Raw genomic sequence first — 24,106 nt, 5'->3', positions numbered from 1 at the left:
AGTGCCACGTATAAGCAAAGTAATGATGGTAAGCAGTCTTCACAAGTGGAGTAATTGGTCTTCTTTGGTTGGCAAATGTCACATAACCACACACGTAACAAAAATTGTTAACAATATTTGCACATTTACGAGGCATTTTCAAAGTGTAAATTCTCTCCACAAAATTACTGCAACAAGAGAAAGAGACTTCAATTAGTACAAACTATGCAGACACAATTTATAAAATGGCTGACATTGGTTCAACAGGTCTGTAATCAGGTTTACCAATACACATTTGTTGAAAATTCAAAATTTCCCTATTTTCCTGCATAATAATCTTAAATGACCTGTATCTCAGCAACAAGAGCTAATAATGATTTTTAAGTAACATATTCGTTTTTAGGATGCTAAAATTATTACAAACCAGCTATTTTCATTTCAGAAACATTTTCACTGTTGGCCAGTGTAATTAAGGAAAACCAGGTATGGGCTTTTATTTTTTAAACGGACTGCAGGAAGGTAGTGGGGCCAGTCCGTTTCCTCCAGCCCAGATCTTATAAGTGGCCCTTGGCCACAAACTCTGGAAGAAAGAAACAAAAACCCTGCAAGAGAGTTGGGGTGTGTCAGTATTGGTCTGGGAATCAGACCTAGCAGGAGGCTTATGCGGAGCTCTTTCCATGTAGGGCAACATAGGCCAGGCAGAGTCTAAAAAGCCTGAACCCCAGCGTACACGGTGGTGTAATACGTTCAAGGTAACGGATTGTGAACTGGTTTTTTTTCTCCCGGCTTTGTACCGAAGGACTTGTTTACTTATTTTTCTGATTGTGAGTATGCTGTAAAATATAATAATAAACTTGGAACTCAGTACTTGAACAAAAAAGAGCTTCCTTTTATTTGTGCATCCAGACAATAATGGTTATGAACGTTTTCGGTCCGTCACAGGACCTTCATCAGAACTTTCTTTAACATGAACTAAAAGTATACACAAAATAAAGAAACTTTAGTCACATGATGCATAATAGCACAGTTACAAATTGTCATACATCGGTGGTGATCTTGTTCCAAATAGCTGAGGGTAAAGGTGAACAGCACGACAGGAGAAATGCTATCCAGTGGTGCTCCATGAGCTGTGGGCGATTCCAGTGGAGGTGCGATCCATACTATTCTTAGTCGTTAAGGGAAAACGGTTACTGTGATACCAACATAAGAGTGTACACTTGTGGGTGTACTAGTGATGTTGCGGTACAATAAAGGATACACCGTTTCTCACATAATACGAGCAAGATTTTCAGAGTGCTTGAAGACGCGTGAGTCTATACAGCGGAGTGTTAAGGCTGTGAGGTGAATACCTAAAAAATACGATTTAGCATAAATAACAGTGCATAAAGGTGTCCATTAGGGTTGAGCGAAACGGGTCGATCATTTTCAAAAGTCGCCGACTTTTGGCTAAGTCGGCGTCTCATGAAACCCGATCCGACCCCTGTGCTTGTCGGCCATGCGGTACGCGACTTTCGCGCCAAAGTCGCGTTTCAATGACGCGAAAAGCGCCATTTCTCAGCCAATGAAGGTGAACGCAGAGTGTGGGCAGCGTGATGACATAGATCCTGGTCCCCACCATCTTAGAGAAGGGCATTGCAGTGATTGGCTTGCTGTCTGCGGCGTCACAGGGGCTATAAAGGGGCGTTCCCGCCGACCGCCATCTTACTGCTGCTGATCTGAGCTTAGGGACAGGTTGCTGCCGCTTCATCAGAAGCAGGGAGAGCGTTAGGCAGGGTCCACTAACCACCAAACCGCTTGTGCTGCAGCGATTTCCACTGTCCAACACCACCTTCGGTGTGCAGGAACAGTGGAAGCTATTTTTTTTTTTTTTTCCCCTCAGCGCTGTAGCTCATTGGGCTGCCCTAGAAGGCTCCGTGATAGCTGTATTGCTGTGTGTACGCCACTGTGGAAACCAACTGCTTTTTTCAAAGCACATATCCTCTTGTTCCTTCCTTTCTGCACAGCTATCTTTTTTGTTTGTCCACACTTTTTATTTAATTTGTGCATCAGTCCACTCCTATTGCTGCCTGCCATACCTGGCTTACATTACTGCAGGGAGATAGTAATTGTAGGACAGTTTTTTTTTTTTTTTTGTTTTTTTTTTGTGGGAGATTAAGATTGGCATTTCTGCTACAGTGCCATCCCTGTGTGTGCCATCTCTCACTGAGTGGGCCATAGAAAGCCTATTTATTTTTTCCGTGATTTGTGTTCTAAAATCTACCTCAACACAGAAACACTACATCAATCAGTGGGAGAAAAATATTGGCCTCAGTCAGGGCTTGTGTGCCACTGCTGTGTGTGCGCTATCTCTCATTCAGTGGGCTATAGCAAGCCTATATTTTTTTTTTTTTTTTTTTTTTAATATTATTTGGTTTCAAAAGTCTCCCTGAAAAAAAAAAAAAACCTAAAAAAACAGTGGGAGAGTAATATTGCCCTTTCAGCTTGTGTGCCAGTCTTGACTCCTGGGTGTGCCACCTCTCTCCCTCTCATTCAGTGGGCCATAGAAAGCCTATTTATTTTTTTTTTTAAATATTATTGGGTTTCTAAAGTCTCCCTGAAAAAAACAAAAAATACATAAAAAAACAGTGGGAGAGTAATATTGCCCTTTCAGCTTGTGTGCCAGTCTTGACTCCTGGGTGTGCCACCTCTCTCCCTCTCATTCAGTGGGCCATAGAAAGCCTTTTTTTTTTTTGCTTTTTTTAATATTATTTGGTTTCTAAAGTCTCCCTGAAAAAAACAAAAAAAACATAAAAAACAGTGGGAGAGTAATATTGCCCTTTCAGCTTGTGCGCCAGTCTTGACTCCTGGTTGTGCCACCTCTCTCTCTCTAATTGTGGGCCATAGAAAGCCTTTTTTTTTTTTTAAAATATTATTGGGTTTCTAAAGTCTCCCTGAAAAAACAAAAAATACATAAAAAAACAGTGGGAGAGTAATATTGCCCTTTCAGCTTGTGTGCCAGTCTTGACTCCTGGGTGTGCCACCTCTCTCCCTTTCATTCAGTGGGCCATAGAAAGCCTATTTATTTTTTCCGTGATTTGTGTTCTAAATTCTACCTCAACACAAAAACACTACATCAATCAGTGGGAGAAAAATATTGGCCTCAGTCAGGGCTTGTGTGCCACTGCTGTGTGTGCTATCTCTCATTCAGTGGGCTATAGCAAGCCTATTTTTTTTTTTTTTTTTTTTTTTTTAATATTATTTGGTTTCTAAAGTCTCCCTGAAAAAAAAAAAAAACCTAAAAAAACAGTGGGAGAGTAATATTGCCCTTTCAGCTTGTGTGCCAGTCTTGACTCCTGGGTGTGCCACCTCTCTCCCTCTCATTCAGTGGGCCATAGAAAGCCTATTTATTTTTTTTTTTAAATATTATTGGGTTTCTAAAGTCTCCCTGAAAAAACAAAAAATACATAAAAAAACAGTGGGAGAGTAATATTGCCCTTTCAGCTTGTGTGCCAGTCTTGACTCCTGGGTGTGCCACCTCTCTCCCTTTCATTCAGTGGGCCATAGAAAGCCTATTTTTTTTTTTTTTAATATTATTTGGTTTCTAATTCTCCCTGAAAAAAAAAAAAAAACCTAAAAAAACAGTGGGAGAGTAATATTGCCCTTTCAGCTTGTGTGCCAGTCTTGACTCCTGGGTGTGCCACCTCTCTCCCTCTCATTCAGTGGGCCATAGAAAGCCTATTTATTTTTTTTTTAAAATATTATTGGGTTTCTAAAGTCTCCCTGAAAAAAACAAAAAATACATAAAAAAACAGTGGGAGAGTAATATTGCCCTTTCAGCTTGTGTGCCAGTCTTGACTCCTGGGTGTGCCACCTCTCTCCCTTTCATTCAGTGGGCCATAGAAAGCCTATTTATTTTTTTTTTTAAATATTATTGGGTTTCTAAAGTCTCCCTGAAAAAACAAAAAAAACCTAAAAAAACAGTGGGAGAGTAATATTGCCCTTTCAGCTTGTGTGCCAGTCTTGACTCCTGGGTGTGCCACCTCTCTCCCTCTCATTCAGTGGGCCATAGAAAGCCTATTTATTTTTTTTTTTAAATATTATTGGGTTTCTAAAGTCTCCCTGAAAAAACAAAAAATACATAAAAAAACAGTGGGAGAGTAATATTGCCCTTTCAGCTTGTGTGCCAGTCTTGACTCCTGGGTGTGCCACCTCTCTCCCTTTCATTCAGTGGGCCATAGAAAGCCTATTTTTTTTTTTTTTAATATTATTTGGTTTCTAATTCTCCCTGAAAAAAAAAAAAAAACCTAAAAAAACAGTGGGAGAGTAATATTGCCCTTTCAGCTTGTGTGCCAGTCTTGACTCCTGGGTGTGCCACCTCTCTCCCTCTCATTCAGTGGGCCATAGAAAGCCTTTTTTTTTTTTGGTTTTTTTAATATTATTTGGTTTCTAAAGTCTCCCTGAAAAAAACAAAAAAAACATAAAAAACAGTGGGAGAGTAATATTGCCCTTTCAGCTTGTGCGCCAGTCTTGACTCCTGGTTGTGCCACCTCTCTCTCTCTAATTGTGGGCCATAGAAAGCCTTTTTTTTTTTTTTAAATATTATTGGGTTTCTAAAGTCTCCCTGAAAAAACAAAAAATACATAAAAAAACAGTGGGAGAGTAATATTGCCCTTTCAGCTTGTGTGCCAGTCTTGACTCCTGGGTGTGCCACCTCTCTCCCTCTCATTCAGTGGGCCATAGAAAGCCTTTTTTTTTTTTGGTTTTTTTAATATTATTTGGTTTCTAAAGTCTCCCTGAAAAAAACAAAAAAAACATAAAAAACAGTGGGAGAGTAATATTGCCCTTTCAGCTTGTGCGCCAGTCTTGACTCCTGGTTGTGCCACCTCTCTCTCTCTAATTGTGGGCCATAGAAAGCCTTTTTTTTTTTTTTTTTTAATATTATTTGGTTTCTAAAGTCTCCCTGAGAAAAAAAAATAAATAAATTAGGTGGGAGATTAATATTGACATTAGTGCTTGAGTGACAGTCCTGCGTGTGTGTCATCTCTGTGATTTTGTGCCACAGAAAACAGAGTGTGTAACATTGTGCCTGATTTTCCTTGTGGTCTCACCAACCTGTTAAGGGATATTGAAATCATACTGAAGTTATAGCTCACCGTGTAAGTTGTTTGATAGCAACAAATAAAGTTACTTTGGTTAAGATTTTAAAACAATGAGGAAGTCTGGTGCAAGAGGTCGTCGTGGGCGTTCATTGTCAGCTGGTAATGATGGTAGTGGTAGTGGAGCATCAGGTGGTCGTGGGGATAAAAATATTCCACCTAAGTCTGGAGCTGTGGAGCCAGTTTCGTCGTCAGGCTACACAAGGCCTCGAACGCTCTCTTTTCTGGGAGTAGGAAAACCGCTTTTAAAGGCGGAGCAGCAACAGCAAGTTTTGGCTTACATTGCAGACTCAGCCTCTAGCTCTTTTGCCTCCTCTTCCGAAACTGGTAAATGTAAAAGCAGCGCGTCGCTTGTGGATGTTCACGGTCAGGGACAAGTCGCTTCCTTGTCCTCCTCAGCAAAAACTACAACAAGAGAGAAGGATGCAGCAGGCGACACAACGGGTCACTCCATGGAGCTCTTTACACATACCGTCCCTGGCTTAGAAAGTGAAACATTTAACAGGCCATGCCCATTACAAGTATATTCTGACATGGAGTGCACTGATGCACAGCCACAGCCAGAGTACTATGCTGCTCCTTTGACTCAGACCACCACATTGCCCTCTCAGGGTACAGATCCACAATCAGACCCTGATGAGACTATGTTGCCCCGCCACGAACGCTATACCACCGACCGACACAGTGACACAGACGAAGTTGCACACGAGCTCGAAGAGGAGGTAATAGATGACCCAGTTATTGACCCCGATTGGCAGCCATTGGGGGAACAGGGTGCAGGCGGCAGTAGTTCAGAAGCGGAGGTGGAGGAGGGGCCGCAGCAGGCATCAACATCGCAACAGGTTCCATCTGCCGGGCCCGTATCTGGACCAAAACGCGTGTCAAAGCCAAAACCTGTTGGAGCACAGCGTTGCCATCCGGTTAAAGCTCAGTCTGCAATCCCTGAAAAGGGATCAGAGTCTAGGAAGAGTGCAGTCTGGCATTTTTTTAAACAACATCCAACTGATCAGCGCAAAGTCATCTGTCAAAAATGTTCAACTAGCTTAAGCAGAGGTCAGAATCTGAAAAGTCTAAATACTAGTTGCATGCATAGACACTTAACCACCATGCATTCTCAAGCCTGGACTAACTACCAAACGTCCCTCAAGGTTGTAGCACCCTCGGCCAATGAAGCTAGTCAGCAACGCAACATCCCTTCCGTCACTGTAAGGCCACCATTTTCCGCACCACCGGCAGTATCTGTGCAGGTTTCTTTGCCAGCCAAAAGCAGTCAGGGTCAGGGAATCACCAGTTTTGTAGGAGGAAATATTGCATGTAGGGCACCGGCGGAAACAATACCGTCTCCAACCGTCTCTCAGTCTGCCATGTCCACCGGCACACCCGAAAGTTCCACGATCTACAGCTCTCCAGTCCAGCTCACCCTACATGAGACTCTGGTTAGAAAAAGGAAGTACTTATCCTCGCATCCGCGTACACAGGGTTTTAACGCCCACATAGCTAGACTAATCTCGTTAGAGATGATGCCCTACCGGTTAGTTGAAAGCGAAGCTTTCAAAGCCCTGATGGAGTACGCTGAACCACGATACGAGCTACCCAGTCGACACTTTTTTTCCAGAAAAGCCATCCCAGCCCTGCACCAGCATGTTAAACAGCGCATCGTCCATGCACTCAGGCAATCTGTGAGTACAAAGGTGCACCTGACTACAGATGCATGGACCAGTAGGCATGGCCAGGGACGTTATGTGTCCATCACGGCACACTGGGTGAATGTGGTGGATGCAGGGTCCACAGGCGACATCAATTTAGGGACAGTTGTGCCTAGCCCACGGTCTAGGAAACAGTTGGCTGTAGGCGTTCGCACCCCCTCCTCCTCCTCCTCGTCCTCCTGCAGAAGCTACAGCTCTTCCACAGAACGCAGTCGGCCAACCACTCCATCGGCAGATGACACTGTTGCACACCAGTTGTCCCATTATGGGCCAGCTACTGCCAAGCGTCAGCAGGCTGTATTGGCTATGAAGTGTTTGGGCGACAACAGACACACCGCGGAAGTTCTGTCCGAGTTCTTGCAACAAGAAACGCAGTCGTGGCTGGGCACAGTAGATCTTGAGGCAGGCAAGGTAGTGAGTGATAACGGAAGGAATTTCATGGCTGCCATCTCCCTTTCCCAACTGAAACACATTCCTTGCCTGGCTCACACCTTAAACCTGGTGGTGCAGTGCTTATTGAAAACTTATCCTGGGTTCTCCGACCTGCTCCTCAAAGTGCGTGCACTTTGCTCACATATCCGACGTTCGCCTGTACACGCCAGCCGTATGCAGACCTATCAGCGGTCTTTGAACCTTCCCCAGCATCGCCTAATCATAGACGTTGCAACAAGGTGGAACTCAACACTGCACATGCTTCAGAGACTGTGCGAACAGAGGCGTGCTGTTATTTATTTGTGGGAGGATACACGGGCAGGCAGTAGGATGGCAGACATGGAGTTGTCAGGTGTGCAGTGGTCGAAGATACAAGACATGTGTCAAGTCCTTCAGTGTTTTGAGGAATGCACACGGCTGGTTAGTGCAGACAACGCCGTAATAAGCATGAGCATCCCCCTAATGCGTCTGCTGATGCAAAGTTTGACGCACATAAAGGAGCAGGCGTCTGCACCAGAGGAAGAGGGAAGCCTTGATGACAGTCAGCCATTGTCTGGTCAGGGCAGTGTACAGGACGAGGTAGCGGGCGAAGAGGAGGTGGAGGACGAGGAGGATGATGGGGATGAGTATATTTTTAATGCGGAAACTTTCACGGGGGCACAGGAAATTGGTTGCGTGTCACGGCCGGGTTCTGGTTTTTTGAGGGACACAAGTGACGTAGATTTGCCTGCAACTGCCCCTCAACCAATCACAACCGGAGATTTGACAAGTGGAACTTTGGCCCACATGGCGGATTATGCCTTACGTATCCTACAAAGGGACACACGCATTACGAAAATGATGAACGATGACGATTACTGGTTGGCCTGCCTCCTTGATCCACGCTATAAAGGCAAATTGCAAAATATTATGCCACATGAGAACTTGGAACTAATATTAGCAACCAAACAATCAACTCTTGTTGACCGTTTGCTTCAGGCATTCCCAGCACACAGCGCACGTGATCGTTCTCACACGAGCTCCAGGGGGCAGCAGACTAGGAGTGTTAGGGGTGCACACATCAGAAGTGGCGTTGGACAGAGGGGTTTTCTGACCAGGTTGTGGAGTGATTTTGCTATGACCGCAGACAGGACAGGTACTGCTGCATCAATTGAAAGTGACAGGAGACAACATTTGTCCAGTATGGTTACTAACTATTTTTCATCCCTTATCGATGTTCTCCCTCAACCGTCATTCCCATTTGATTACTGGGCCTCCAAATTAGACACCTGGCCAGAATTGGCAGAATATGCATTGCAGGAGCTTGCTTGCCCGGCAGCAAGTGTCCTATCAGAAAGAGTATTCAGTGCTGCAGGGTCAATATTAACCGAAAAAAGGACTCGTCTGGCTACCCAAAATGTTGACGATCTAACATTCATTAAAATGAACCACAACTGGATTTCAAAATCTTTTGCCCCACCTTGCCCGGCCGACACCTAGCTTTCCTATGAAAAGCTCTTGCCTGTGAATTACTTTTCTAATGTCTAATTTGCTGCTGCAGATTGTACAGCATACGACATGTTTACACCTCCCTAAATGGCCAAACTCCCCACACGGGGCCGTGGTATCGCGACTTGGCGCAAGCACCCGTGAGACTGCTGTTTGTCTGAAGAGGTGGGTGTGCTCGCTTTTGGTTGACGGCATTGCTACTGGGTCCCTCATAGTACAATGTAGTGTCTCTGGCGGTGGTGGTGCGCACCCAACGTCAGACACACCGTTGTAACATGAGTGGCCCTGGGGCGGTCCCGCCGGCCTCAAGAGAGTTCCCCCCTACCCCAGCTCAAACTGGGCTCTACTACGTGCAAAATTATGTCGCACAGCTCCACCAATCTTTAGTCTATTCGCTGACATCATTCAATGTCTGGCACTGACAATACAAATTTGTAGACATCTATGATGCAACTTAAAGTAGTCTGTGTCTGTGTCCTATATTGGCACCATTAAATAGTTACTGCCAAATTACTATGTCAGAAACACAGCAGATGAGCCCACCCCTGTACCTAAGTATGCCATCTTTTTTTTTGTTTTGGTTGTTTTGCGAGACATTAACATCTATTTATATTTTGGGAGTACTGGGACAGACACTCCTTGCACTACTCCTCCACTCAGCACCAAGCTGCCTGCCCGTGTATCCATGTAACCGCTGTAAAACTGCCATGAGCCTATTGTTTGTTATTTTAGGCCTTTGATAGCCTGTCTGCGGTCCCTACTCCTCCACTGACCACCAAGCTGCCTGCCCGTGTATCCATGTAACCGCTGTAAAACTGCCATGAGCCTATTGTTTGTTATTTTAGGCCTTTGAAGCCTTTCTGCGCTCCCTCCTTCCACTAGTCCTCCACTGACCAGACCACTGCTGCCCGTGTACCCCTGGAACCAATTTTAAAGTGCCTACAGCCAGCCCATTTTATTGTGTTAGGCCTTCGAAGCCTGTCTGCGGTCCCTCCTTCCACTAGGCCTCCACTGACCAGACCACTGCTGCCCGTGTACCCCTGGAACCAATTTTAAAGTGCCTACAGCCAGCCCATTTTATTGTGTTAGGCCTTCGAAGCCTGTCTGCGGTCCATACTTCCACTAGTCCTCCACTGACCAGACCACTGCTGCCCGTGTACCCCTGGAACCAATTTTAAAGTGCCTACAGCCAGCCCATTTTATTGTGTTAGGCCTTCGAAGCCTGTCTGCGGTCCATACTTCCACTAGGCCTCCACTGACCAGACCACTGCTGCCCGTGTACCCCTGGAACCAATTTTAAAGTGCCTACAGCCAGCCCATTTTATTGTGTTAGGCCTTCGAAGCCTGTCTGCGGTCCCTCCTTCCACTAGGCCTCCACTGACCAGACCACTGCTGCCCGTGTACCCCTGGAACCAATTTTAAAGTGCCTACAGCCAGCCCATTTTATTGTGTTAGGCCTTCGAAGCCTGTCTGCGGTCCATACTTTAAATACTCCTCCACTCAGCACCAAGCTGCCTGCCCGTGTATCCATGTAACCGCTGTAAAACTGCCATGAGCCTATTGTTTGTTATGTTAGGCCTTTGATAGCCTGTCTGCGGTCCCTACTTTAAATACTCCTCCACTCACCACCACCAAGCTGCCTGCCCGTGTATCCATGTAACCGCTGTGAAACTGCCATGAGCCTATTGTTTTTTTATGTTAGGCCTTTGATAGCCTGTCTGCGGTCCCTACTTTAAATACTCCTCCACTCACCACCACCAAGCTGCCTGCCCGTGTATCCATGTAACCGCTGTAAAACTGCCATGAGCCTATTGTTTGTTATGTTAGGCCTTTGAAGCCTTTCTGCGCTCCCTCCTTCCACTAGTCCTCCACTGACCAGACCACTGCTGCCCGTGTACCCCTGGAACCAATTTTAAAGTGCCTACAGCCAGCCCATTTTATTGTGTTAGGCCTTCGAAGCCTGTCTGCGGTCCATACTTCCACTAGTCCTCCACTGACCAGACCACTGCTGCCCGTGTACCCCTGGAACCAATTTTAAAGTGCCTACAGTCAGCCCATTTTATTGTGTTAGGCCTTCGAAGCCTGTCTGCGGTCCATACTTCCACTAGGCCTCCACTGACCAGACCACTGCTGCCCGTGTACCCCTGGAACCAATTTTAAAGTGCCTACAGCCAGCCCATTTTATTGTGTTAGGCCTTCGAAGCCTGTCTGCGGTCCATACTTCCACTAGTCCTCCACTGACCAGACCACTGCTGCCCGTGTACCCCTGGAACCAATTTTAAAGTGCCTACAGCCAGCCCATTTTATTGTGTTAGGCCTTCGAAGCCTGTCTGCGGTCCATACTTCCACTAGGCCTCCACTGACCAGACCACTGCTGCCCGTGTACCCCTGGAACCAATTTTAAAGTGCCTACAGCCAGCCCATTTTATTGTGTTAGGCCTTCGAAGCCTGTCTGCGGTCCATACTTCCACTAGGCCTCCACTGACCAGACCACTGCTGCCCGTGTACCCCTGGAACCAATTTTAAAGTGCCTACAGCCAGCCCATTTTATTGTGTTAGGCCTTCGAAGCCTGTCTGCGGTCCATACTTTAAATACTCCTCCACTCACCACCAAGCTGCCTGCCCGTGTATCCATGTAACCGCTGTAAAACTGCCATGAGCCTATTGTTTGTTATGTTAGGCCTTTGATAGCCTGTCTGCGGTCCTTACTTTAAATACTCCTCCACTCACCACCTAGCTGCCTGTGTATCCATGTAACCGATGTAAAACTGCCATGACTGCCTACTGTTTGTTATTTTAGGCCTTTGATAGCCTGTCTGCGGCCCCTACTTGCAATACTCCTCCACTGACCACAATGCTGCCTGGAGTGCCTGCCTGTGTATCCATGTAACCGATGTAAAACTGCCATGACTGCCTACTGTTTGTTATTTTAGGCCTTTGATAGCCTGTCTGCGGCCCCTACTTGCAATACTCCTCCACTGAGCACAATGCTGCCTGGAGTGCCTGCCTGTGTATCCATGTAACCGATGTAAAACTGCCATGACTGCCTACTGTTTGTTATTTTAGGCCTTTGATAGCCTGTCTGCAGCCCCTACTTGCAATACTCCTCCACTGACCACACCAATGCTGCCCGTGTACCCCTGGAACCTATTTAAAAGTTCATAGAGCCTAGTTATATATTTTATTTACTATTAATAAGGCCATGATGGACTACGCTGTACCACGCTACAAGCTAACCAGTCGACACTTCTTTTGCGAGAAAAGCCATCCCAACCCTCCACCAGCATGTAGAAGACCGCATTGTCCATGCACTCTGGCAATCTGTGAGTACAAAGGTGCACCTGACAACAGACGCATGGACCTGTAGGCATGGCCACGGAAGATTACGTGTCCATTACGGCGCAATGGGTTAATGTGGTGGATGCATGGTCCACAGGGGACAGCCTACTAAGTCTGTCTGCAGTCCCTAATTCAAATTGTCCTCCACTGTCTAAATCGGAACTTCCACCTTCTGGCTTTCGGCCTATAGTATCAGAAATTAAACTGCATTTGGCCTTCAACTTTGGTTAGGGCCTACTAACGGCTTCTGCCCCTCCCTGGTGTTGCCCTCAACTAAATAAAGCTGAGCTTCAACCTTCCGGCTCTCATTATGTGGTTTTAAAAAAAAAAATGGTGGTTAGGGCCTACTAACGGCTTCTGCCCCTCCCTGGTGTTGTCCTCAACTAAATAAAGCTGAGCTTCAACCTTCCGGCTCTCATTATATGGTTTAAAAAAAAAAAATGGTGGTTAGGGCCTACTAACGGCTTCTGCCCCTCCCTGGTGTTGTCCTCAACTAAATAAAGCTGAGCTTCAACCTTCCGGCTCTCATTAAGTGGTTTTAAAAAAAAAATGGTGGTTAGGGCCTACTAACGGCTTCTGCCCCTCCCTGGTGTTGTCCTCAACTAAATAAAGCTGAGCTTCAACCTTCCGGCTCTCATTATGTGGTTTAAAAAAAAAAAATGGTGGTTAGGGCCTACTAACGGCTTCTGCCCCTCCCTGGTGTTGTCCTCAACTAAATAAAGCTGAGCTTCAACCTTCCGGCTCTCATTAAGTGGTTTTAAAAAAAAAATGGTGGTTAGGGCCTACTAACGGCTTCTGCCCCTCCCTGGTGTTGTCCTCAACTAAATAAAGCTGAGCTTCAACCTTCCGGCTCTCATTATGTGGTTTTAAAAAAAAAAATGGTGGTTAGGGCCTACTAACGGCTTCTGCCCCTCCCTGGTGTTGTCCTCAACTAAATAAAGCTGAGCTTCAACCTTCCGGCTCTCATTAAGTGGTTTTAAAAAAAAAATGGTGGTTAGGGCCTACTAACGGCTTCTGCCCCTCCCTGGTGTTGTCCTCAACTAAATAAAGCTGAGCTTCAACCTTCCGGCTATCATTAAGTGGTTTTAAAAAAAAAAAAAATGGTGGTTAGGGCCTACTAACGGCTTCTGCCCCTCCCTGGTGTTGTCCTCAACTAAATAAAGCTGAGCTTCAACCTTCCGGCTCTCATTAAGTGGTTTTAAAAAAAAAAAAAATGGTGGTTAGGGCCTACTAACGGCTTCTGCCCCTCCCTGGTGTTGTCCTCAACTAAATAAAGCTGAGCTTCAACCTTCCGGCTCTCATTATGTGGTTTAAAAAAAAAAAATGGTGGTTAGGGCCTACTAACGGCTTCTGCCCCTCCCTGGTGTTGTCCTCAACTAAATAAAGCTGAGCTTCAACCTTCCGGCTCTCATTAAGTGGTTTTAAAAAAAAAATGGTGGTTAGGGCCTACTAACGGCTTCTGCCCCTCCCTGGTGTTGTCCTCAACTAAATAAAGCTGAGCTTCAACCTTCCGGCTCTCATTAAGTGGTTTTAAAAAAAAAAAAAATGGTGGTTAGGGCCTACTAACGGCTTCTGCCCCTCCCTGGTGTTGTCCTCAACTAAATAAAGCTGAGCTTCAACCTTCCGGCTCTCATTAAGTGGTTTTAAAAAAAAAATGGTGGTTAGGGCCTACTAACGGCTTCTGCCCCTCCCTGGTGTTGTCCTCAACTAAATAAAGCTGAGCTTCAACCTTCCGGCTCTCATTAAGTGGTTTTAAAAAAAAAAAAAATGGTGGTTAGGGCCTACTAACGGCTTCTGCCCCTCCCTGGTGTTGTCCTCAACTAAATAAAGCTGAGCTTCAACCTTCCGGCTCTCATTAAGTGGTTTTAAAAAAAAAATGGTGGTTAGGGCCTACTAACGGCTTCTGCCCCTCCCTGGTGTTGTCCTCAACTAAATAAAGCTGAGCTTCAACCTTCCGGCTCTCATTAAGTGGTTTTAAAAAAAAAAAAAATGGTGGTTAGGGCCTACTAACGGCTTCTGCCCCTCCCTGGTGTTGCCCTCAACTAAATAAAGCTGAGCTTCAACCTTCTGCTCCAAATTACCATTTTAAAAAATGCAATAGGCTTTTCCGGCCTACTAAAGGTGTCTGCCCCTCCCTGGTGTTGTCCTCAACTGAACAAAGCTGAGCTTCCACATTCTGGCTTTCGCCCTATACTATCAGATATTAAACTGCATTTGGCCTACTAGTGTGGTTAGGCCCTTGAAACAGTGTCTGCTGCTCTTGGGTTTGCTACTCCACTGAACAAAGCAATGCCGCCTGTTTAGTCCTGTTACCAATTTTGAACTGCATGTAGCCTACTTTATTCTTTGGCCCTATATCTGTTTCCTCCTCATCCTGCCCATTGCCCAGCCACTGCTAAATGAGTCTGCTGGTACATTGACCTAGACCACTACATTCCCCTTGTACTCTACACAGCCAGAATCTGTCCCTGCTGAAAGTAAGGTTCCCCTTCCCGCATGTTATACCACCTTACACAGGGACAAAGAGGAAGGTGCAGATGAAAGTGCAGGTTCCTTCATCAGGTGGGGGGGCATACTCGTTGGCGACGTCACTGGCACAGGGCCCCTCAGAGTACGCAAAAGTGTCGCTGCTGGTGGGAGGCGCCCCCGCCATGCAAACACACCGCCGTACTTTGAGGGGCCCTGTGCCAGTGGCAATGCGAACGAGTGGGCCCCCCCTGCTTGCTCAGGATCACAGCACTTGCAACTTTTAAATACTTACCTTTCCCTGCAACACCGCCGTGACGTAGTCCGCATTTCCTGGGCCCACGAAAAACTTGAGCCAGCCCTACTCCCCCCACAACTTTCCCCCAATTCCCTATGCCCAACTATTATTATACAGTTAATTAAGATTGGCAAGCTTCAGAAACAAGAATGGATGTTTTTGGCATTAAAATGGGCACTGTAGGTGTTTTCCTGGCCTCCACTCACTGCCGACTATGCTTCCCCATTGACTTGCATTGGGTTTCGTGTTTCGGTCGATCCCCGATTTTTAGCGATAATCGGCCGACTGCACTCGACTCGACTCTGGACAAAATCGGGTTTCCCAAAACCCTACTCGATCTTAAAAAAATGAAAGTCGCTCAACCCTAGTGTCCATTATGCTGTATAGGAGGAAAACAAACGTGAGACTCATCATAAGACCTATGGTAACAGCGCTAACCTAGATGGTGTAGATGAGATCCGTGTCCTAGTGCCCAGCATGGGCCCCTGAGAGGTACTCTGGCAAAAAAATTAAGGAAAACTTTTGACTGGGGGTCACTGAATAATGGTGTACCTGGATGTGAAGGGGTGCTCTGTAAGCGGTCATGAGCGTCCAAATTATAGGGACATGCTGCAGCCGGTATGTACTTTAAGAAAGGGCAGGAAGAGAACAGCACAATTTCCAGAGTCTGGAAATTGACGTGATGTCGGCGGAAATTAGCGGCGTCTGCAGCCTGGGGGTCACATGACCCGGACTCAGCCACCGGCATAGCGCCGCTCACAGGCAAAAAGGGCAACAGAAGGTATTCATAAAATTCATTAGGGGCCCCGGGGGGATACATTGAGGGGTTAATTGAAAGTAGTGGACAAACCCTTTAAGTGAAGGTAGACAGTATCTGTGTCATTGTTAGTGACAGTGTAATACTATTGTAGGAACTCGAGGATTCTGATAGCGTGGGGCAATGAACAGACAGAGACAGGTTTCTTTAGTGCAAATAGTGTATTTGTACAACAGCAATAACACCCAAAACAATATGCTGATAACCCGCAGTGACCTGCAATGAAACAAGTCCTTGAAACATATACAGCAAATTGGCAGAGTTCTTAAGGCAGAGTCCTCAGCCAAGTGATCAAAAGGTGAGTGTGACAGGTGACGTGGTGCAGATCCAAAACACTGTCGGTGCAGAAAGAGTCAAATCCAGGTATGAAGTAAACACAGGGAAGTCCAGAACAAGTCCACAAGTTAATCCCAGGTGTGGCATGAACACGGGTAAGTCCAGAAACTAGTTCACAAGTTGATCCCACATGTGGCATAAACACGAGTAAGTCCAGAAACAGGTTCACAATAAAGTATTATACTGGTGTTGTTTCCAACGGCTCCCACCGGGGGGAGTAAATGAAGGATTGAATAGCAACACACAGTCAAGAAACATAGTCCAAAAAACATAGCTCAAAAACACAGTTCTTACCAGGGGGAGTGAACCAAGGGTTAAGTTCCAAAGTCAACAGACTAATGATAACATGGAGAGTGTAGCTTACATATGCTGAGAATGTCCAGAGCCAGAGGTAGGCCAGGATCACACATATGCGAGATACGGCCGAGTCTCGCAGGTGAAATCCCTCCTCTGACGCCGGCACTTGGGAGCGGAGCGTGCAGCTCCATGTGTTGCTGTGCAGCTGCACGCTCCGCTCCGGAGTGCCGGCGCCACAGGAGGGATTTCACCTGCGAGACTCGGCCATATCTCGCGTATGTGTGATCCTGGCCATAGAGGCACACACAGAACAAGCAGCTGAGCTGAAGGGGAACAGAAGCAGAATACTCCAGCAAGGAAGCTGACACCTGAACCCGGTTTTAAACAAACGAACAGGAAGTAGGGCAGACAAAAACAGCAAACTCCATCTTAACAAAGGGCAAGATCATTCACAAGGTGATTTGGAAATCCCGGAATACTGACAGACCGCTTCAGTGTGGAGGCAAGGAGCACTGTGTGCTGGCCGTAGCATCTATTTATAGTGGGTGATACTTCCTGAATGGACAGCACCACTTGCGTCACAGGAAGTGTGTCATCCGATACCAGAAGTGAATCAGTGGGTGGGCGGTGCAGCCATCTTGCCTGGGGCAGAGAATCCCCATTGTATATAGTGTGAGCACTAGGGTTGAGCGAAACGGGTCGATCATTTTCAAAAGTCGCCGACTTTTGGCTAAGTCGGCGTCTCATGAAACCCGATCCGACCCCTGTGCTTGTCGGCCATGCGGTACGCGACTTTCGCGCCAAAGTCGCGTTTCAATGACGCGAAAAGCGCCATTTCTCAGCCAATGAAGGTGAACGCAGAGTGTGGGCAGCGTGATGACATAGATCCTGGTCCCCACCATCTTAGAGAAGGGCATTGCAGTGATTGGCTTGCTGTCTGCGGCGTCACAGGGGCTATAAAGGGGCGTTCCCGCCGACCGCCATCTTACTGCTGCTGATCTGAGCTTAGGGACAGGTTGCTGCCGCTTCGTCAGAAGCAGGGAGAGCGTTAGGCAGGGTCCACTAACCACCAAACCGCTTGTGCTGCAGCGATTTCCACTGTCCAACACCACCTTCGGTGTGCAGGGACTGTGGAAGCTATTTTTTTTTTTTTTTCCCCTCAGCGCTGTAGCTCATTGGGCTGCCCTAGAAGGCTCCGTGATAGCTGTATTGCTGTGTGTACGCCACTGTGGAAACCAACTGCTTTTTTCAAAGCACATATCCTCTTGTTCCTTCCTTTCTGCACAGCTATCTTTTTTGTTTGTCCACACTTTTTATTTAATTTGTGCATCAGTCCACTCCTATTGCTGCCTGCCATACCTGGCTTACATTACTGCAGGGAGATAGTAATTGTAGGACAGTTTTTTTTTTTTTTTTGTTTTTTTTTTGTGGGAGATTAAGATTGGCATTTCTGCTACAGTGCCATCCCTGTGTGTGCCATCTCTCACTGAGTGGGCCATAGAAAGCCTATTTATTTTTTCCGTGATTTGTGTTCTAAAATCTACCTCAACACAAAAACACTACATCAATCAGTGGGAGAAAAATATTGGCCTCAGTCAGGGCTTGTGTGCCACTGCTGTGTGTGCTATCTCTCATTCAGTGGGCTATAGCAAGCCTATTTTTTTTTTTTTTTTTTAATATTATTTGGTTTCTAAAGTCTCCCTGAAAAAACAAAAAATACATAAAAAAACAGTGGGAGAGTAATATTGCCCTTTCAGCTTGTGTGCCAGTCTTGACTCCTGGGTGTGCCACCTCTCTCCCTTTCATTCAGTGGGCCATAGAAAGCCTATTTATTTTTTCCGTGATTTGTGTTCTAAATTCTACCTCAACACAAAAACACTACATCAATCAGTGGGAGAAAAATATTGGCCTCAGTCAGGGCTTGTGTGCCACTGCTGTGTGTGCTATCTCTCATTCAGTGGGCTATAGCAAGCCTATTTTTTTTTTTTTTTTTTAATATTATTTGGTTTCTAAAGTCTCCCTGAAAAAAAAAAAAAAACCTAAAAACACAGTGGGAGAGTAATATTGCCCTTTCAGCTTGTGTGCCAGTCTTGACTCCTGGGTGTGCCACCTCTCTCCCTCTCATTCAGTGGGCCATAGAAAGCCTATTTATTTTTTTTTTTTAATATTATTTGGTTTCTAATTCTCCCTGAAAAAAAAAAAAAAAACCTAAAAAAACAGTGGGAGAATAATATTGCCCTTTCAGCTTGTGTGCCAGTCTTGACTCCTGGGTGTGCCACCTCTCTCCCTCTCATTCAGTGGGCCATAGAAAGCCTATTTATTTTTTTTTTTAAATATTATTTGGTTTCTAAAGTCTCCCTGAAAAAACAAAAAATACATAAAAAAACAGTGGGAGAGTAATATTGCCCTTTCAGCTTGTGTGCCAGTCTTGACTCCTGGGTGTGCCACCTCTCTCCCTTTCATTCAGTGGGCCATAGAAAGCCTATTTATTTTTTCCGTGATTTGTGTTCTAAATTCTACCTCAACACAAAAACACTACATCAATCAGTGGGAGAAAAATATTGGCCTCAGTCAGGGCTTGTGTGCCACTGCTGTGTGTGCTATCTCTCATTCAGTGGGCTATAGCAAGCCTATTTTTTTTTTTTTTTTTTTTTTTTTAATATTATTTGGTTTCTAAAGTCTCCCTGAAAAAAAAAAAAAAACCTAAAAAAACAGTGGGAGAGTAATATTGCCCTTTCAGCTTGTGTGCCAGTCTTGACTCCTGGGTGTGCCACCTCTCTCCCTCTCATTCAGTGGGCCATAGAAAGCCTATTTATTTTTTTTTTAAATATTATTGGGTTTCTAAAGTCTCCCTGAAAAAACAAAAAATACATAAAAAAACAGTGGGAGAGTAATATTGCCCTTTCAGCTTGTGTGCCAGTCTTGACTCCTGGGTGTGCCACCTCTCTCCCTTTCATTCAGTGGGCCATAGAAAGCCTATTTATTTTTTCCGTGATTTGTGTTCTAAATTCTACCTCAACACAAAAACACTACATCAATCAGTGGGAGAAAAATATTGGCCTCAGTCAGGGCTTGTGTGCCACTGCTGTGTGTGCTATCTCTCATTCAGTGGGCTATAGCAAGCCTATTTTTTTTTTTTTTTTTTTTTTTTTTTTAATATTATTTGGTTTCTAAAGTCTCCCTGAAAAAAAAAAAAAAACCTAAAAAAACAGTGGGAGAGTAATATTGCCCTTTCAGCTTGTGTGCCAGTCTTGACTCCTGGGTGTGCCACCTCTCTCCCTCTCATTCAGTGGGCCATAGAAAGCCTATTTATTTATTTTTTTTAATATTATTTGGTTTCTAATTCTCCCTGAAAAAAAAAAAAAAAACCTAAAAAAACAGTGGGAGAATAATATTGCCCTTTCAGCTTGTGTGCCAGTCTTGACTCCTGGGTGTGCCACCTCTCTCCCTCTCATTCAGTGGGCCATAGAAAGCCTATTTATTTTTTTTTTTAAATATTATTGGGTTTCTAAAGTCTCCCTGAAAAAACAAAAAATACATAAAAAAACAGTGGGAGAGTAATATTGCCCTTTCAGCTTGTGTGCCAGTCTTGACTCCTGGGTGTGCCACCTCTCTCCCTTTCATTCAGTGGGCCATAGAAAGCCTATTTATTTTTTCCGTGATTTGTGTTCTAAATTCTACCTCAACACAAAAACACTACATCAATCAGTGGGAGAAAAATATTGGCCTCAGTCAGGGCTTGTGTGCCACTGCTGTGTGTGCTATCTCTCATTCAGTGGGCTATAGCAAGCCTATTTTTTTTTTTTTTTTTTTTTTTTTTTTTAATATTATTTGGTTTCTAAAGTCTCCCTGAAAAAAAAAAAAAAACCTAAAAAAACAGTGGGAGAGTAATATTGCCCTTTCAGCTTGTGTGCCAGTCTTGACTCCTGGGTGTGCCACCTCTCTCCCTCTCATTCAGTGGGCCATAGAAAGCCTATTTATTTTTTTTTTTTAATATTATTTGGTTTCTAATTCTCCCTGAAAAAAAAAAAAAAAACCTAAAAAAACAGTGGGAGAATAATATTGCCCTTTCAGCTTGTGTGCCAGTCTTGACTCCTGGGTGTGCCACCTCTCTCCCTCTCATTCAGTGGGCCATAGAAAGCCTATTTATTTTTTTTTTTAAATATTATTTGGTTTCTAAAGTCTCCCTGAAAAAACAAAAAATACATAAAAAAACAGTGGGAGAGTAATATTGCCCTTTCAGCTTGTGTGCCAGTCTTGACTCCTGGGTGTGCCACCTCTCTCCCTTTCATTCAGTGGGCCATAGAAAGCCTATTTATTTTTTCCGTGATTTGTGTTCTAAATTCTACCTCAACACAAAAACACTACATCAATCAGTGGGAGAAAAATATTGGCCTCAGTCAGGGCTTGTGTGCCACTGCTGTGTGTGCTATCTCTCATTCAGTGGGCTATAGCAAGCCTATTTTTTTTTTTTTTTTTTTTTTTTAATATTATTTGGTTTCTAAAGTCTCCCTGAAAAAAAAAAAAAACCTAAAAAAACAGTGGGAGAGTAATATTGCCCTTTCAGCTTGTGTGCCAGTCTTGACTCCTGGGTGTGCCACCTCTCTCCCTCTCATTCAGTGGGCCATAGAAAGCCTATTTATTTTTTTTTTTTAATATTATTTGGTTTCTAATTCTCCCTGAAAAAAAAAAAAAAAACCTAAAAAAACAGTGGGAGAATAATATTGCCCTTTCAGCTTGTGTGCCAGTCTTGACTCCTGGGTGTGCCACCTCTCTCCCTCTCATTCAGTGGGCCATAGAAAGCCTATTTATTTATTTTTTTAAATATTATTGGGTTTCTAAAGTCTCCCTGAAAAAACAAAAAATACATAAAAAAACAGTGGGAGAGTAATATTGCCCTTTCAGCTTGTGTGCCAGTCTTGACTCCTGGGTGTGCCACCTCTCTCCCTTTCATTCAGTGGGCCATAGAAAGCCTATTTATTTTTTCCGTGATTTGTGTTCTAAATTCTACCTCAACACAAAAACACTACATCAATCAGTGGGAGAAAAATATTGGCCTCAGTCAGGGCTTGTGTGCCACTGCTGTGTGTGCTATCTCTCATTCAGTGGGCTATAGCAAGCCTATTTTTTTTTTTTTTTTTTTTTTTTAATATTATTTGGTTTCTAAAGTCTCCCTGAAAAAAAAAAAAAAACCTAAAAAAACAGTGGGAGAGTAATATTGCCCTTTCAGCTTGTGTGCCAGTCTTGACTCCTGGGTGTGCCACCTCTCTCCCTCTCATTCAGTGGGCCATAGAAAGCCTTTTTTTTTTTTGGTTTTTTTAATATTATTTGGTTTCTAAAGTCTCCCTGAAAAAAACAAAAAAAACATAAAAAACAGTGGGAGAGTAATATTGCCCTTTCAGCTTGTGCGCCAGTCTTGACTCCTGGTTGTGCCACCTCTCTCTCTCTAATTGTGGGCCATAGAAAGCCTTTTTTTTTTTTTTTTTTTAATATTATTTGGTTTCTAAAGTCTCCCTGAGAAAAAAAAATAAATAAATTAGGTGGGAGATTAATATTGACATTAGTGCTTGAGTGACAGTCCTGCGTGTGTGTCATCTCTGTGATTTTGTGCCACAGAAAACAGAGTGTGTAACATTGTGCCTGATTTTCCTTGTGGTCTCACCAACCTGTTAAGGGATATTGAAATCATACTGAAGTTATAGCTCACCGTGTAAGTTGTTTGACAGCAACAAATAAAGTTACTTTGGTTAAGATTTTAAAACAATGAGGAAGTCTGGTGCAAGAGGTCGTCATGGGCGTTCATTGTCAGCTGGTAATGATGGTAGTGGTAGTGGAGCATCAGGTGGTCGTGGGGATAAAAATATTCCACCTAAGTCTGGAGCTGTGGAGCCAGTTTCGTCGTCAGGCTACACAAGGCCTCGAACGCTCTCTTTTCTGGGAGTAGGAAAACCGCTTTTAAAGGCGGAGCAGCAACAGCAAGTTTTGGCTTACATTGCAGACTCAGCCTCTAGCTCTTTTGCCTCCTCTTCCGAAACTGGTAAATGTAAAAGCAGCGCGTCGCTTGTGGATGTTCACGGTCAGGGACAAGTCGCTTCCTTGTCCTCCTCAGCAAAAACTACAACAAGAGAGAAGGATGCAGCAGGCGACACAACGGGTCACTCCATGGAGCTCTTTACACATACCGTCCCTGGCTTAGAAAGTGAAACATTTAACAGGCCATGCCCATTACAAGTATATTCTGACATGGAGTGCACTGATGCACAGCCACAGCCAGAGTACTATGCTGCTCCTTTGACTCAGACCACCACATTGCCCTCTCAGGGTACAGATCCACAATCAGACCCTGATGAGACTATGTTGCCCCGCCACGAACGCTATACCACCGACCGACACAGTGACACAGACGAAGTTGCACACGAGCTCGAAGAGGAGGTAATAGATGACCCAGTTATTGACCCCGATTGGCAGCCATTGGGGGAACAGGGTGCAGGCGGCAGTAGTTCAGAAGCGGAGGTGGAGGAGGGGCCGCAGCAGGCATCAACATCGCAACAGGTTCCATCTGCCGGGCCCGTATCTGGACCAAAACGCGTGTCAAAGCCAAAACCTGTTGGAGCACAGCGTTGCCATCCGGTTAAAGCTCAGTCTGCAATCCCTGAAAAGGGATCCGAGTCTAGGAAGAGTGCAGTCTGGCATTTTTTTAAACAACATCCAACTGATCAGCGCAAAGTCATCTGTCAAAAATGTTCAACTAGCTTAAGCAGAGGTCAGAATCTGAAAAGTCTAAATACTAGTTGCATGCATAGACACTTAACCACCATGCATTTTCAAGCCTGGACTAACTACCAAACGTCCCTCAAGGTTGTAGCACCCTCGGCCAATGAAGCTAGTCAGCAACGCAACATCCCTTCCGTCACTGTAAGGCCACCATTTTCCGCACCACCGGCAGTATCTGTGCAGGTTTCTTTGCCAGCCAAAAGCAGTCAGGGTCAGGGAATCACCAGTTTTGTAGGAGGAAATATTGCATCTAGGGCACCGGCGGAAACAATACCGTCTCCAACCGTCTCTCAGTCTGCCATGTACACCGGCACACCCGAAAGTTCCACGATCTCCAGCTCTCCAGTCCAGCTCACCCTACATGAGACTCTGGTTAGAAAAAGGAAGTACTTATCCTCGCATCCGCGTACACAGGGTTTTAACGCCCACATAGCTAGACTAATCTCGTTAGAGATGATGCCCTACCGGTTAGTTGAAAGCGAAGCTTTCAAAGCCCTGATGGAGTACGCTGAACCACGATACGAGCTACCCAGTCGACACTTTTTTTCCAGAAAAGCCATCCCAGCCCTGCACCAGCATGTTAAACAGCGCATCGTCCATGCACTCAGGCAATCTGTGAGTACAAAGGTGCACCTGACTACAGATGCATGGACCAGTAGGCATGGCCAGGGACGTTATGTGTCCATCACGGCACACTGGGTGAATGTGGTGGATGCAGGGTCCACAGGCGACATCAATTTAGGGACAGTTGTGCCTAGCCCACGGTCTAGGAAACAGTTGGCTGTAGGCGTTCGCACCCCCTCCTCCTCCTCCTCCTCGTCCTTCTGCAGAAGCTACAGCTCTTCCACAGAATGCAGTCTGCCAACCACTCCATCGGCAGATGACACTGTTGCACACCAGTTGTCCCATTATGGGCCAGCTACTGCCAAGCGTCAGCAGGCTGTATTGGCTATGAAGTGCTTGGGCGACAATAGACACACCGCGGAAGTTCTGTCCGAGTTCTTGCAACAAGAAACGCAGTCGTGGCTGGGCACAGTAG

The 24,106-nt window shown here is 45.2% G+C and overlaps 1 long non-coding RNA gene across 1 annotated transcript in view; it reads right to left on the bottom strand.

Moving 5' to 3' along the window:
- Window positions 1-872: 872 nt before the first annotated feature.
- Window positions 873-24,106, bottom strand: part of LOC143783527 (uncharacterized) — a 137,655-nt gene continuing 114,421 nt past the window's right edge. Inside the window, exon 3 of the long non-coding RNA XR_013217234.1 lies at window positions 873-1,139. This is a non-coding gene — a long non-coding RNA (uncharacterized LOC143783527). The remainder of the gene's footprint in view (window positions 1,140-24,106) is intronic.

Source organism: Ranitomeya variabilis, chromosome 6 (genome assembly GCF_051348905.1).
Source record: "Ranitomeya variabilis isolate aRanVar5 chromosome 6, aRanVar5.hap1, whole genome shotgun sequence".
NCBI classification, from domain to species: domain Eukaryota; kingdom Metazoa; phylum Chordata; class Amphibia; order Anura; family Dendrobatidae; genus Ranitomeya; species Ranitomeya variabilis.
Note: the sequence above shows the minus strand (reverse complement) of the source record. Positions and strands in the feature narration are given on the sequence as shown.